This window comes from Schistocerca cancellata, chromosome 5 (genome assembly GCF_023864275.1).
Source record: "Schistocerca cancellata isolate TAMUIC-IGC-003103 chromosome 5, iqSchCanc2.1, whole genome shotgun sequence".
NCBI lineage: Eukaryota > Metazoa > Arthropoda > Insecta > Orthoptera > Acrididae > Schistocerca > Schistocerca cancellata.
The window spans coordinates 227,431,576-227,449,158 of NC_064630.1; the positions used below are offsets into that span (position 1 = coordinate 227,431,576).

A 17,583-nucleotide genomic window follows, 5' to 3' on the forward strand; every position below is an offset into this window, starting at 1 on the left:
ACGTTCGATTCCTCCGTCGGGCATGGGTGTGTGTGTTGTTCTTAGGGTTAGTTTAAGTAGTGTGTAAGTCTAGGGACCGATGACCTCAGCAGTTTGGTCCCTTAGGAATTCACACACATTTGAACATTTTGAAATTCTGAGCGCTAAATAAATGTCTACTGTATCCGAAATCATCCAAATAAAAATTACAGTGTTTTATGATGATATCAAACACAAAATGCTAATTCCAACACAGTTACACACTGAAAACCAAATTACTTTTTTATTGTTTAATTTTCGTGGAATGTATGAACAAACGAGGCCCTTACCTTATGCTTCAGTGGTTTCCTCTGTTCAATCAGCAGCTTTGGAATCACTATATAAAATCGATGTCACCCACTTGATAATCTTCTACTTCGTAGAAGAAGTTGACGATTGGTCTCCAAGCACTGATTGTTAGATGTCTGTACCTCTGAATCTGCCCTTTCTGAATCGCTGTTGCCAACGTCAACACACCCGCGCTTTTACACTTCTAATTATTGTGCTGTGTGGCATTGGTTGCATGCAAGAGGTTTATTGCACGAACTAAATGTCACTGATAAGCTATTGGTGGCCATTTCAGTTAGCTCCGACACACCGATTACCCTGTTCTTCATCGTGACGCCAGAGACATTATTAATCAGTTGGCAGAAAGTTGCGAACTTAACCAAATGGTGAGACAATTCACCTTTTTCACTAGTCTACTTGTAACAAATAAATGCTATACTGGTCCACGTGCTTTTCTGGGTGGTTATGTGCTCGCCTCCCATGCAAGCGGATCCGGGTTCGATTCCGGGCCGGGTTGGAGATTTTCTCCTCTCGGGGACTGGGTCTTGTGTCGCCCAGCGTGGCGTCGACTGAAACAAGACTTGCAATTGGCGGCTGAACTTCTGAACTTCCCCGAATGGGGCCTCCCGGCCAACGATACCATACGCTCATTTTATTTCATTCCAGTGCTGTACTTGAAAATACTGTCAAAAAAGAAAAAAAAGCCCTATAACTTGACTTGGCAAGAGTTTTCGCGCCCATGCCCCCCCCCCTTCCCCGCCAACGCGAGGGGCCCGTAGGATTTTCTAACTCCTGCTACGTGGAGAGAGAGTAGCAAAACAACACAGTAATTACCTTTCATCAGTAAACCCAACAGTCAAATTAAACCAATTCCATGGAATAAATTACCCAAACCATATCACTTATCTCCAATAAAAAGATTAGAAATTCTTCTAATACAAACTTTTAGCGAACTAAGTTCCCACTTCCCTTAGGAAGCACATCTGAAATTCTACTAGACTTATAAAGCTATTATGACATACCGTCCTATGCAAATTACTTCAGGAAACATAATAACCATTGTTATGCAGCTGGTCTCCTCATCATACACTCATGAGAACTGTTAGAGCATGTAGAGATACATAATACTTTTAGTACAGTATTTATGAGACTACCACCAAACCACAGGAGTCACATACTTTGACGAATTAATAACACTTGGTTGCTCGGTATTCCACAATTATTTACTTACTGGTCCAATCCTGAATAATAATAGCATACAAAACTTAGACACTTGCATCTCTATTAGTCCATCTTCAAATTAGCATGTGGAACAGATTAAAAAAGTCAAGTAAGTTCATCTACTTTGATACTTTGGACGAATCTCGAAACTAACATTGGCTACCTCTGTAGCAACTGTCAAGATACGCCACTTACTGTAGAATGATTAACTCTACACAACTATTTATCTTTCTACAGTATTATTGTCCCTATTTATGTATCTTCCTTTCTCTCTCAGGTATAGGTCACCTTTTTTCTCTAGGTTTACCAATACTTTGCAATTCATACATACATACATACATACAGATTAGGGTACAATATCCTATTAATATCATCTACAACTTTACCATCTCTTCGATACATAGCCGGCCGCTGTGGCCGAGCGGTTCTAGGCGCTTGAGTCGTGTACCGCGCTGCTGCTAAGGTCGCAGGTTCGAATCCTGCCTCGGGCATGATTGTGTGTAATGTCCTTAGGCTAGTTAGGTTTAAGTAGTTCTAAGTCTAGGGGACTGATGACCTCAGATGTTAAGTCCCACAGTGCTTAAAGCCATTTGAACCATTCGATACATATCGAATGGTTCAATGCCATCAAGGTAAAATATCCCTATTGTATCCTGAATTCATGCAGGCTTCTAATCTGATTTCTGTGCATAACTGTCCGACCTCGTTTGCCGGCACGGTAGCTCAGCGTGTTCGGTCATAGGGCTGCGTGCTCTCTGTAATTAAAAAAAAAAAACCTGAGTCAAAGAATCAACGATCAACTTGAACGGATGTCTTGCGACGTCCGCTCAGACCAAACGCAAGGAACTATATCGAACAAAATAAGAGGAAAATAAAAGTGGTCATCGCGGCGGAATGCCACGCCAAGGGGCCCGGGTTCGATTCCCTGCTCGGGCAGCAGATTTTCTCCGTTCACGGACTGGGTCTTGTGTTGTCTTCATCATCATTTTATACCCATCTCCGGCGCGCAAATCGCCCAATGTGGCGTCGAATGCAGTAAGTACTTTCCCTCCGCGGCCGAACTTACCCGAATGGGGAACTCCCGGCCCACAATGCCGTACGCTCATTACCATTTTTGCGCATAATTACTCACTATATACCCATATACTACTATAACTCTGAATGCCCTTCTGTTATGTGTTTCAGCAATCATATCTGGACGTTAGCCTTTCATATTTACACTTTATAGCGAAGGGCATAACCCCGTTTATTCTCCTGTCAAAAGTGACTGTACCAACAACCAGTACCACTTAGCAGAAAAAACTCAATATGTTTCATAGCCCATCTTCTGGCTACTGTATGCTAATTGCTGCTGTCTGCCAAGCATGAATGTAACCCCATGTCATTTGTTACCCACGATTATCTCACAGTATATGAACCATTCTATTATATTACTGGTGAAGTGTAGGCTAGTTAAAAGTAATTACAGTTTTACAGAAGATACGGAAAAGGGTAACAGACTGCTGTACAGAAAGCTAAAGCAGACAACTCGATAGATGGTGGACGTCAGTCTTCCAAATTCACACAGAATGTGTATTTATCTGAGGTATGTTTCCTAGGATACAAATATTTTTCCCATATCTATCTTATACCGACCCTGAAATGAAGTCCTTTTTATGCAACGTTTTCCCACGACATCTAGAATATGTTTTCGGTGTCCTCTCAATCTCTGCAATACCCTTGTCAAACCCTATGCTTCTTCTGCACCCTTCTTCCAACCTTTGGATTCTACCCCTATGACTGTCCCCACTGTAGAACTTGCACTATGCACCCTCCTACCATAAGCTACGTCAGTCCTGTAACTGGCAGAAAATATACTGGATACTATCTAAGGAAGAGCCACCTTTTCCAAGAGGAAGTGAAAGCGTTGATCTATCACAGCCGGTAACGATATTATGGGGAAAAAAGAGAACTAGGAACAATCAATCACTTTTTTGGATGTTCCTTCCTTTACGTTTAGAAGCATTTCAGATATGGCGCCAAATACAAGATTATTACCCGCTGAAAAGAACCAAACAACATGATTTAAGAGGGGTTCTTATCTCCAGGTAACGGAGCTGCGGCAAAAATGTCCGTCATTTCGTTTTTATTGTAGTCTTTAATCAGAAGACTGGTCTGACGCAGCTCTCCACATTATTCGATTCGGTGCTAGTCTCTTCATCTCTTCTACATCTACATCTACATGGATACTCTGCAAGTCACATTTAAGTGCCTGGCAGAGGGTTCACCGAACCACCTTCACAATTCTCTATTTTTCCAATCTCGTATAGCGCGTGGAAAGAATGAACACCTATATCTTTCCGTACGAGCTCTGATTTCCGTTATTTTATCGTGGTGATCCTTCCTCCCTATGTAGGTCGGTGTCGACAAAATACACTCCTGGAAATTGAAATAAGAACACCATGAATTCATTGTGCCAGGAAGGGGAAACTTTATTGACACATTCCTGGGGTCAGATACATCACATGATCACACTGACACAACCACAGGCACATAGACACAGGCAACAGAGCATGCACAATGTCGGCACTAGTACAGTGTATATCTACCTTTCGCAGCAATGCAGGCTGCTATTCTCCCATGGAGACGATCGTAGAGATGCTGGATGTAGTCCTGTGGAACGGCTTGCCATGCCATTTCCACCTGGCGCCTCAGTTGGACCAGCGTTTGTGCTGGACGTGCAGACCGCGTGAGACGACGCTTCATCCAGTCCCAAACATGCTCAATGGGGGACAGATCCGGAGATCTTGCTGGCCAGGGTAGTTGACTTACACCTTCTAGAGCACGTTGGGTGGCACGGGATACATGCGGACGTGCATTGTCCTGTTGGAACAGCAAGTTCCCTTGCCGGTCTAGGAATGGTAGAACGATGGGTTCGATGACGGTTTGGATGTACCGTGCACTATTCAGTGTCCCCTCGACGATCACCAGTGGTGTACGGTCAGTGTAGGAGATCGCTCCCCACACCATGATGCCGGGTGTTGGCCCTGTGTGCCTCGGTCGTATGCAGTCCTGATTGTGGCGCTAACCTGCACGGCGCCAAACACGCATACGACCATCATTGGCACCAAGGCAGAAGCGACTCTCATCGCTGAAGACGACACGTCTCCATTCACGCCTGTCGCGACACCACTGGAGGCGGGCTGCACGATGTTGGGGCGTGAGCGGAAGACGGCCTAACGGTGTGCGGGACCGTAGCCCAGCTTCATGGAGACGGTTGCGAATGGTCCTCGCCGATACCCCAGGAGCAACAGTGTCCCTAATTTGCTGGGAAGTGGGGGTGCGGTCCCCTACGGCACTGCGTAGGATCCTATGGTCTTGGCGTGCATCCGTGCGTCGCTGCGGTCCGGTCCCAGGTCGACTGGCACGTGCACCTTCCGCCGACCACTGGCGACAACATCGATGTACTGTGGAGACCTCACGCCCCACGTGTTGAGCAATTCGGCGGTACGTCCACCCGGCCTCCCGCATGCCCACTATACGCCCTCGCTTAAAGTCCGTCAACTGCACATACGGTTCACGTCCACGCTGTCGCGGCATGCTACCAGTGTTAAAGACTGCGATGGAGCTCCGTATGCCACGGCAAACTGGCTGACACTGACGGCGGCGGTGCACAAATGCTGCGCAGCTAGCGCCATTCGACGGCCAACACCGCGGTTCCTGGTGTGTCCGCTGTGCCGTGCGTGTGATCATTGCTTGTACAGCCCTCTCGCAGTGTCCGGAGCAAGTATGGTGGGTCTGACACACCGGTGTCAATGTGTTCTTTTTTCCATTTCCAGGAGTGTATTTTCGCATTCGGAAGAGGAAGTTGGTGATTGGAATTTCGTGAGAAGATTCCTTCGCAACGAAAAACGCTTTTATTTTAATTATTTCCGGCCTAAATGCTGTATCATTTCTGTGACACTCTCTTCCATATTTCGCGATAATACAAAACGTGCTGCTTTTCTTTGAACTTTTTCGATGTACTCCGTCAGTCCTACCAGGTAAGGATCCCACACCGTGCAGCAGTATTCTAAAAGAGGACGGACAAGCGTAGTGTAGGCAGTCTCCTTAGTAGGTCTGTTACATTTTCTAAGTGTCCTGCCAATAAAACGCAACCTTTGGTTAGCCTTCCCCACAACATTTTCTATGTGTTCTTTCCAATTTAAGTTGTTCGTAATTGTAATACCTAGGTATTTAGCTGAATTTACGGCTTTTAGATTAGACTGATTTATCGTGTAACCGAAGTTTAACGAGTTCCTTTTAGCACTCATGTGGATGACCTCACACTTTTCGTTATTTAGGGTCAACTGCCACTTTTCTCACCATTCACATATTTTTTCTAAAATACTGGCAAGATATCGCACCCAAGGATTCCAAGATTTTCGAGGATGTTTTAAGTCCAACAATGTAAATGTGACACGAAGCCATGCATGAGGCAGGCAACCATTATGACAATAATCAGTCCCGGTAGTTCTCCATTCAGGCTGAACTGGATCGCAAAGGTAAAAGTCAAACATCAGGCAAGGAATGTCTTTATCTTATGAAGGAGAAATTGCGAAATGCGTCAAATGAGCAATAAAGTCATTCCTTAGCTGATGCTTGACCTTTGCTATTGCGAACCAGACAGTTCTGCAACTACTGATTGTTTTAATTTAACGTTTGACGTCGGATAACAAAAACAAAATAAATATTCTTTTTGTCCGATATAATTACACTTTAACAATTTTCAGTTTTCTCCTGTGCTTGTACTGTAAACCTTGCTTCTTGTCAAATTTCGTGATTCTAGGTCAACTGGAAGTGCCGTATAGATTCTGATGAGTCAGTTTGCGAGTATCGAAATATGTAAGCTTTTGATTGCACTGACTTGGAAGCTAAGCTTTTGTTCATAATGTGACACAAATTTCAACTTGATATATCTACCCTTTCCTGAGAAAAAAGGGGTCCTAACAGACGGACGTACAGACAGCCAGATAAGAAATGAAAAAAAAAAATTGTGTGATATAATGACAAATTTACAGTTTTCGGGTTTTTTCCCTTACTTGTACTGTGAAATCTTGTTTCTTGTCAAGTTCTGTGATTCTATAGGTATCGATGAGTGAGTTTGCGAGTATATGTGACGTAAATAGCTGTATCTTTTGACTACATTCATCAAGAAGCTTCAATTTTCTACATCGCCGAGGGAACATGACATAAATTTCAACTTGATACTTGGACCCGTTCCTAAGAAAAAAGGGATCTTAACGGAGGGACGACTAGACAAAGTGTTGGATAAGAAATGTCAACATATGTTTTGTTTCTTGTGATGTAATTACAGTTTTAGGATTTTTTCCATTGGTTGTACTGCGAAATCTTCTCTACTGCCAAATTTCATGATTCTAGGGCAACTGGAAGTGGCCTATAGGTTTTGATGAGTAAGTCTGCGAGTATCAAAATATGTGACATAAATGGCCGTATCTCTTTTTGGCATTGACTTACAAGCTTCAGTATTTGACACCGCCAAGAGATCATATACCTCAGTATGTAACATTAATTTGAGCTTGATACTCCACCAGTTCCTGATTTAAGATGTTTTTAACCATCGGACAGACAACAAAGTGATCTTATAAAAGGGTTCCGTTCTTACTGACTGAGGTACGGTACCCTAATAAATTACCCTTTTTTTACTTTCATTGATTTTCATCTTGTAACCTCTTTTCCCGAGACTATCCATTCCGTTCAAATGGTGTTGTAAGTGCCGTGTCTATCACAATTACGTCACCTTTACTTCTACATCTCCATTTATCGTTAGTTTCTGTACTAGTTCCTTGATTTAAGATTGAATAACATTGGTGTTAATCAAAATCTTGTCTCACTCTCTTCGTAACTATTGTTTTGTATACATGACCTTCGGCTCTGATAACCGCAGTTAGGTTTCTGTGCAAGTTTTAGATAACCTTCCGCCCTCTATATCTTTAGCTGGGACTGCCGGAGTGGCCGAGCGGTTCTAGGCGCTACAGTCTGGAGCCACGCGACCGCTACGGTCGCAGGTTCGAATCCTGCCTCGGGCATGGATGTGTGTGCTGTCCTTAGGTTAGTTAGGTTTAAGAAGTTCTAAGTTCTAGGAGACTGATGACCTCAGAAGTTAAGTCCCATAGTGCTCAGAGCCATTTGAACCATTTCTTTAGCTGGTAACTTCCGAATTTCCAAGAGTTGATAAAGGTTTCTTCTAAACCTACATGTGCTATAAATGTACTATGTCTTTCTCCAAACTACGTTTTAAGATAAGTAAAAGATTTAATATTGCGTCGCGCGATCTTGCATATCTCCGGAAACCAAACTGACTTTACTGTTCGGCTTGTCCAAGCCGCTCCATTCTTCTGTTGGTAGACTTACCGCAGGTTTAAGCGATGTTATGAACAGAAAAAAGAGTACGATGAACACAGTAGTTAGAGCGTTAGTGGGTATTTCTTCACTTATCGTCGAGTACATTCCCAAGATTATTCCAGCTAGAAGATTTTGACCTCTGAAAACATCGAAGTGGTACGAGGGGCGTTCAACAAGTAACACAATCCTTTTTTTCTCGGGCAATTCCGACTGAAAAAGAAATGCGGAATCTGTTGTGGGACATCGTGGTACGTCGCTGGAGGGAGTTGGTACCACATCTGCACATAAAAGCCTGGGCCAGATGCCTTCCTGACGTCTAAGGTCCTTAGACGCCAGGAAGGTACCTGGTCCAGACGGTGTCCCCGTAATATTATATGTTGACTATGCAGCATCTATCAGAGATCGTTGGAACAGCGGAAAGTTCCACGGCACAGGAAGAACGCCCAGGTCATAGCAATCTATAAAAAGGGTAGAAAATCGGATGCACATAATTACCGGCCAATTTCACTGACGTCGATTTGTTGTGGAATCATGGAACATATTTTGTGTTCAGACATAATGACCTTTCTAGACTCTAAGAAGCTCATCTGCAGAAACCAGCACGGTTTTAGGAAACTGGTCATGCAAGACACAGCTGGCCCTCTTTGTGCATGATATACAACATGCTCTAGATACTGGCTCCCAGGTTAATGCCATATATCTCGACTTTCGAAAGGCGTTCGACTCAGTTCCTCACTGTCGCTTGCTCCAAAAAGTGCGCGCTTACGGTCTATCCGATGACATATAAGGTTGAATAGAAAGTTTTCTAACAGACAGAGAGCAGTATGTTGTCCTGAATGGGGTGACTTCAACAGAAACAAGCGTAACATCAGGTGTGCTCCAGGCAGCGTAATAGGTATGCTGCTTTTTACGATTTACATTAACGATCTGGTTGATGGTATTGACTGCGACATTAGACTGTTTGTCGATGATGCTGTAGTCTACAGGAAAGTAGTATCACACGAAAGTTGTGAACAAATCAATGAGTATTTGCAGAAAATAAATGCGTGGTGTAATGGCTGGCAGTTATCTCTCAATATTAGTAAGTCTAACCTACTGCGCATAACAAGGCGAAAATCCCCAGTAATGTACGAGTACAAAATAAATGCCCAGTCTTTGGAAGCGGTAACATCCGTCAAGTATCTGGGTGTGTCTATTCGAAATGATCTCAAATGGAATGATCAGATTACACAAGTAACGGGCAAGGCGAACTCTAGATTGCGGTTTATTGGTAGAATCCTGAAGCGATGCAGTCCTTCAACAAAGGAAATTGCTTACAGTATTTTAGTTCGTCCAGTCTTAGAGTATTGTTCGTCTGTATGGGGCCCTTACCAGTTGGGTCTGATTCAAGAGATTGAGAAGGTCCAAAGAAGAGCGACAAGATTCGTGACTGGTACATTTAGCCATCGCGAGAGCGTTAGAAATCTCATAGAAAGTTTGAAGTGGGACACACTTGCAGATAGACGACGCACTAAACGGAGGGGGCTGCTCACTAAATTCCGAAATCCGATCTTCGCCGAGAATGTAGAGGATATATTATTATCACCAACTTTCAAATCGTCCAATGATCACCATTCAAAAATAAGAGAAATTAGAGCTCGTACTGAGGCGTTCAGACATCGTTTATCCCTCGCCCAATCCGGAGTGGTACAGAGGGAGGGAGGGGGGGGGGAATATGACTTGGGCGCGTATTGTGCCCTCCACCACACACCGCTTGGTGGCTAGCGGAGTGTATATGTAGATGTAGATAATTTCCGTAAATTCTGGGGAGGGGGGTGATGGGCTTTGACGCCACATCAATGAATCCAAGATCTGGCGAGTTTTGGGGCTTTGGGGGCCAGCACATCAATTGGAACTCGCCACTGTGTTCCTCGAATCACTCCATCACACTCCTCGCCTTGCGACATGGCGCATCATCTTGCTGAAAAGTGTCACTGCCGTCGGAAAACATGACCGTCATGAAGGCGTGTACATGGTCTGCAATCAGTGTACCATACTCCTTGGCCCCCATGGTGCCTGGCATGAACTCCACTGAACCTATGGATGCCCACATGAATGTTCCAAAGAGCATATTGGAGCCGCCGCCAGCTTATCTCTCTACCGCAGTACAGGCGCCAAGGAGCTGTTGCTATGGAAAGCGACGGATTCGCGGCCTATCATTGGCATGATAAAGAAGGTATCGGGATTCTAAGGTATCAGGATTCATCAGACCATGCAACACTCTACCAATGGACTAACATCTAGTGCCAGTGTTCACGTGCCCATTTTAGTCGTTGTTGCGTGGTGTTGAAATTGGCAAATTGGCACATGCATGGGTCACTGACTGCGGAGGTCCATTGTTAGGAGTGTTTGGCTCACTCTGTCGTCAGACACATTTGTACTCCGCCTAGCACTAAAGTCTCTGTGCTAGTTCCGCCACAGTTCGCCGCGTATCCAGTGTTATAAGCATGCACAGCCTACAACGTCCACTGTCTGTAATGAGGGGAGGCTGCCCAGCTGCACGATGACTGGAAGTGGTTTCACCTTGGTTTCGCCATGTGTTGAAGACACTCACCACAGCATTCCTCAAACACCCACCCAATTATGCAGTTTTCGAAATGCTTGTGCCGAGCTTCCAGTCTGTCACAATCTGCCCTCGGTTAAAGTAACACAGATCGCGTACCTTCCTCATTCTGCACATGGATAGCACGCTCACCGATGCTACAAATACATACACTGTGCACGTGTCTGACTAGCAGTCATTCCTCAATGGGTGACGCTGAAATCGGCCGAACTGGTATATATCGATAGTAGGTGGGTCATTATAATGTAGTTTTATGAAGTTTCAGTAGGTGTCAGCGCTAAACGTAGCCTTCAAAGTGGCGTCTGTTAGAAACGGATGCGCATTCCAAGCAGAGAGCTGTTGTTGATTTCTTTTGGTGGAAAACCAGAGCATTGCAAATATTCATAGGCGTTTTCAGAATTTCGACAAAGACCTGTAATGAAATAAAAATACGGTGTTTCACTGGGCGAGTCATCTATGATTGCAACATCATCGTGCAAACCTGTCCGATTTCTCGCGTGCCAGCCGGCCACTTTCAACAATGACTACTGCAGTGTTGGAATACACGGATACTCTCATTTGAGGTGATCGACAGATCACAATCAAACACGTTGCTGTGCAACTGGATATACACTCCTGGAAATTGAAATAAGAACACCGTGAATTAATTGTCCGAGGAAGGGGAAACTTTATTGACACATTCATGGGGTCAGATACATCACATGATTACACTGACAGAACCACAGGCACATAGACACAGGCAACAGAGCATGCACAATGTCGGCACTAGTACAGTGTATATCCACCTTTCGCAGCAATGCAGGCTGCTATTCTCCCATGGAGACGATCGTAGAGATGCTGGATGTAGTCCTGTGGAACGGCTTGCCATGCCATTTCCACCTGGCGCCTCAGTTGGACCAGCGTTCGTGCTGGACGTGCAGACCGCGTGAGACGACGCTTCATCCAGTCCCAAACATGCTCAATGGGGGACAGATCCGGAGATCTTGCTGGCCAGGGTAGTTGACTTACACCTTCTAGAGCACGTTGGGTGGCACGGGATACATGCGGACGTGCATTGTCCTGTTGGAAAAGCAAGTTCCCTTGCCGGTCTAGGAATGGTAGAACGATGGGTTCGATGACGGTTTGGATGTACCGTGCACTATTCAGTGTCCCCTCGACGATCACCAGTGGTGTACGGCCAGTGTAGGAGATCGCTCCCCACACCATGATGCCGGGTGTTGGCCCTGTGTGCCTCGGTCGTATGCAGTCCTGATTGTGGCGCTCACCTGCACGGCGCCAAACACGCATACGACCATCATTGGCACCAAGGCAGAAGCGACTCTCATCGCTGAAGACGACACGTCTCCATTCGTCCCTCCATTCACGCCTGTCGCGACACCACTGGAGGCGGGCTGCACGATGTTGGGGCGTGAGCGGAAGACGGCCTAACGGTGTGCGGGACCGTAGCCCAGCTTCATGGAGACGGTTGCGAATGGTCCTCGCCGATACCCCAGGAGCAACAGTGTCCCTAATTTGCTGGGAGTGGCGGTGCGGTCCCCTACGGCACTGCGTAGGATCCTACGGTCTTGGCGTGCATCCGTGCGTCGCTGCGGTCCGGTCCCAGGTCGACAGGCACGTGCACCTTCCGCCGACCACTGGCGACAACATCGATGTACTGTGGAGACCTCACGCCCCACGTGTTGAGCAATTCGGCGGTACGTCCACCCGGCCTCCCGCATGCCCACTATACGCCCTCGCTCAAAGTCCGTCAACTGCACATACGGTTCACGTCCACGCTGTCGCGGCATGCTACCAGTATTAAAGACTGCGATGGAGCTCCGTATGCCACGGCAAACTGGCTGACACTGACGGCGGCGGTGCACAAATGCTGCGCAGCTAGCGCCATTCGACGGCCAACACCGCGGTTCCTGGTGTGTCCGCTGTGCCGTGCGTGTGATCATTGCTTGCACAGCCCTCTCGCAGTGTCCGGAGCAAGTATGGTGGGTCTGACACACCGGTGTCAATGTGTTCTTTTTTCCATTTCCAGGAGTGTATATATGGCCTTTACATATGTCTGCTTGTGTCTGTATATGTGTGGATGGATATGTGTGTGTGTGTGTGTGTGCGAGTGTATACCTGTCCTTTTTTCCCCCTAAGGTAAGTCTTTCCGCTCCCGGGATTGGAATGACTCCTTACCCACTCCCTTAAAACCCACATTCTTTCGTCTTTCCCTCTCCTTCCCTCTTTCCTGATGAAGCAACCGCGCGTTGCGAAAGCTTGAATTTTTTGTGTGTGTTTGTGTGTCTATCAACATAGCAATGCTTTCGTTTGGTAAGTTACATATATAACTTCTGCACCATTTCAGTGCAGTAATGTGTTCATTGTAAATAAGTATTATAGTAGTTGTATTACATGTTTATTACCTTATAAATAAATAAAAAACTTTTTTATTTTAAATTCAGTGCATTAATATTTGTAAAATGACTCTTTCATATAGTGTTCATTAAAAAATGACGATCATTCCACTTGAGACCTGTGGAATGGTACATTAGCTTATTTGTTTTAGTTGTAAATATTTGTCATGTATTGTCGTTTTTCTGACATGTTCCACACCATGGAGGACCTTCTCACTATGGATCAATTGGAATGAAAGTAAATCTAATATAATCTAAATAGTAGTACTGGCACACTCGTCTACCAGTTGGGGCAGTCGAAGGTGTGCACCTGCTGCGTTCCTCATGGCCTAACGGAGGACCGTAAAGAGCAATGAAGGATCGTCTGTGTGGGATTGCTTGCATGTTACGTGGCTGGTCGTGACAATTTTTTGGCGAACATCACCACAGGCAATGAAACATGGAATCATCACTTCAAACCGGAAACAAAACAGCATTCCATGGTGTGGTGCACCATCACTTCTTCTTCAAAGGAGAAGTTCAAAGCTCACACTCAGCTCGTAAAGTCATGCTCGCAGTCTTCTGAGCCTCTGTTCGATGCCTCCTTCATTGAGCAACGATCACCTCTGTGTTGTATTACCCTCAGGAAGTTGAAAAAAGGACTTCTAAATGTTAGTCGCCACAAAATTGGAAACAAACTTCTTCTCCATGACAACACAAGGCCTCACACAATTCAGCAGACACGAGGAGGTCACAAAACTTTATTGGACTCTTTCTTCCCATCCACCATATTGCTCGAATCTCACAGCTTTCGACTTCAATCTGTTTGGCCATATGAAAAATGCTCTCCATGGGAAGCAGTACATGGATGGTTTAGAGATTATTGGTGCAACAAGATGGTGCGTCCAGCGGAAACCAGTGGCGTGATACCATGCGGAAATACAAACCCTCTCAGTAAAAATGTGTGTGTGAAATCTTATGGGACTTAACTGCTAAGGTTAGCAGTCCCTAAGCTTACGCACTACTTAACCTAAATTACCCTAAGGACAAACACACACACCCATGCCCGAGGGAGGACTTGAACCTCCGCCGAGACCAGCCGCACGGCCCATGACTGCAGCGCCACAGACCGCTCGGCTAAGCCCTAGCGGCCTCTCAGGAAAGTGGCGTAACGCAATCGCATTGAATGTAGACTATGTTGAAAAATAGGGTTGGAGCCACAAGAGTGGGGAATAATATGATATATTGGAATCCTGAATGAAACAAATCTGCTTTCAGATAAAAAAATGTGTTGCAATACTTATTGAATGTACCTCGTATACAGAATGATTTTGATAAAGGCGGGCAAAGTGCAGGAAACGATATCTGAGAGGATAAGAAGCAAAAACAGGTCATATGGATGTACAGTTACAAACGTGTTCCAAGGAGGTACAGCTACTAGAAAGAGAAGGTAAAGGATCTTTGACAGTAACCCCAGTACCAGTAACTGGCAGATGGGCCACTAGCCTAAAGTAAACAGAAAACTGTGTGCAACATTCTGCATGAGAACTACCAGTATCTGTGTCACTTGCAACAGGTGCAGGGTTGATTGATTACGAACTTGTCTTCACGGTGATGGTGTTGTCGTTGCTTCACACACACCACCATGGTGATTGAATTTCTATCAACAAAAAATGGTTCAAATGGCTCTGAGCACTATGGGACTCAACTGCTGTGGTCATCAGTCCCCTAGAACTTAGAACTTAGAACTAATTAAACCTAACTAACCTAAGGACATCACACACATCCATGCCCGAGGCAGGATTCGAACCTGCGACCGTAGCGGTCGCGCGGTTCCAGACTGTAGCGCCTAGAACCGCTTGGAAACTCCGGCCGGCTTCTATCATCTATCTTATTTACAAATGAAGCTACATTTATGGGGAGGGGGGGGACAGCGTCATCAATCTTCACAACACCCACCTAAGGGCTACTAACAATCCCCACAATATGGTGGTAGCGAATCATCAGCACTAGCCTCAACGTAGATTACTGGCGACTGCTTCGTGCGACCAGTATTCCTTCCACAACACCTCACAGCCGAGGCATATCTACACTTCCTGCTGACGACCCTGTCTCCCCTGCTGGAAGACGTGCCTATGGTGGTACGAAGGGTACTGTGGCTGTTACATGACGGTGCTCCAGCTCACTTCCCTCTTGAGTGCGGAGCTAAAACACTGTTGCAGACACAACAATCCCGCTTCCTGGTGTGTTCTCATATGTGCTTTCAATAATCGAATACTACACAGTCAACGAAGTTTTATCTCTGCTTCCAAGTGAGTACCTCCAGTGGAATGAATTTCCGACCGTATGTCCATGTGACCTTTTACACTCTTTATCTCTCAAAGAACGTTTCCTACAGTTTTCTTCATATACCAAAATTACTCTCCATAGATAAAACTGTCTCAAAAGCTGTTCATAATACACTCTAAAATACAAAAAAGCAACGACGCACCATAAAGGGGTTATCCGAATTGGATGGATATCGTTAGATGTGATGTACATTCCTGGTAATTGAAATAAGAACACCGTGAATTCATTGTCCCAGGAAGGGGAAACTTTATTGACACATTCCTGGGGTCAGATACATCACATGATCACACTGACAGAACCACAGACACATAGACACAGGCAACAGAGCATGCACAATGTCGGCACTAGTACAGTGTATATCCACCTTTCGCAGCAATGCAGGCTGCTATTCTCCCATGGAGACGATCGTAGAGATGCTGGATGTAGTCCTGTGGAACGGCTTGCCATGCCATTTCCACCTGGCGCCTCAGTTGGACCAGCGTTCGTGCTGGACGTGCAGACCGCGTGAGACGACGCTTCATCCAGTCCCAAACATGCTCAATGGGGGACAGATCCGGAGATCTTGCTGGCCAGGGTAGTTGACTTACACCTTCTAGAGCACGTTGGGTGGCACGGGATACATGCGGACGTGCATTGTCCTGTTGGAACAGCAAGTTCCCTTGCCGGTCTAGGAATGGTAGAACGATGGGTTCGATGACGGTTTGGATGTACCGTGCACTATTCAGTGTCCCCTCGGCGATCACCAGTGGTGTACGGCCAGTGTAGGAGATCGCTCCCCACACCATGATGCCGGGTGTTGGCCCTGTGTGCCTCGGTCGTATGCAGTCCTGATTGTGGCGCTCACCTGCACGGCGCCAAACACGCATACGACCATCCTTGGCACCAAGGCAGAAGCGACTCTCATCGCTGAAGACGACACGTCTCCATTCGTCCTTCCATTCACGCCTGTCGCGACACCACTGGAGGCGGGCTGCACGATGTTGGGGCGTGAGCGGAAGACGGCCTAACGGTGTGCGGGACCGTAGCCCAGCTTCATGGAGACGGTTGCGAATGGTCCTCGCCGATACCCCAGGAGCAACAGTGTCCCTAATTTGCTGGGAAGTGGCGGTGCGGTCCCCTACGGCACTGCGTAGGATCCTACGGTCTTGGCGTGCATCCGTGCGTCGCTGCGGTCCGGTCCCAGGTCGACGGGCACGTGCACCTTCCGCCGACCACTGGCGACAACATCGATGTACTGTGGAGACCTCACGCCCCACGTGTTGAGCAATTCGGCGGTACGTCCACCCGGCCTCCCGCATGCCCACTATACGCCCTCGCTCAAAGTCCGTCAACTGCACATACGGTTCACGTCCACGCTGTCGCGGCATGCTACCAGTGTTAAAGACTGCGATGGAGCTCCGTATGCCACGGCAAACTGGCTGACACTGACGGCGGCGGTGCACAAATGCTGCGCAGCTAGCGCCATTCGACGGCCAACACCGCGGTTCCTGGTGTGTCCGCTGTGCCGTGCGTGTGATCATTGCTTGTACAGCCCTCTCGCAGTGTCCGGAGCAAGTATGGTGGGTCTGACACACCGGTGTCAATGTGTTCTTTTTTCCATTTCCAGGAGTGTAGATATACAGACAAACAAATGATTACAATTTTAGAAAAATTTGGTGATTTATTCAAGAGAAGGGATTTCACAAATCGGGCAAGTCAATAACGCGTTGCTTCACCCCTGGCCTTTCTGCAAGCAGTTGTACAGCTTGCCATCGATTGACAGAATTGTTGGATGTCCTGCTGCAGGTTAGCGTGACAAATTCTGTAGAATTGGCGTGTTAGATCGTTAAAATCACGAGATGTCTGGAGATCGCTGCCCACTGTGCTTCAAACATTCGCAATTGGGGAGAGGTCTGGCCACCTTGCTGGCCACAGTAGGGTTTGGCAAGCACGAAGACAATCAGTAGAAACTCTCGCTGCGTGCAGGTGAACGCTGTCTTGCTGAAGTGTAAGCCCAGGATGGCTTGCCATGAAGGGCAACAAAACAGAGTGTAGAACATTACTGACGTACTGCTTTACTGTAAATGTGCCGCAGATCACAACCATAGGGTCCAGACCATCTCCCCTGTTTATCGGGCCGTATGGAGGGCGACCGTCGGATTGGTATCCCACTGCTGTCTTCACTGGTTCCTGGGGCTCATTTCAAAGCGGGACTCATCACTGAAGGCTACTCTACTCCAGTCAATGAGATTCCAGGCCGAAGACGTGCCTGGAGACGTCCCAGACAACGGCGGGCTACCAACCTGGATGTCGCCCGCCTTGTGGCCCAACAACCAGGATGTGCAATTTCTTTTCACAGCACAAGCCCTT

The 17,583-nt window shown here is 46.5% G+C and overlaps 1 protein-coding gene across 23 annotated transcripts in view; it reads left to right on the forward strand.

Moving 5' to 3' along the window:
* The window catches only part of LOC126188844 (uncharacterized), a 2,133,693-nt gene that overhangs the window by 464,833 nt on the left and 1,651,277 nt on the right, over nt 1-17,583 (forward strand). The window lies entirely within an intron of this gene.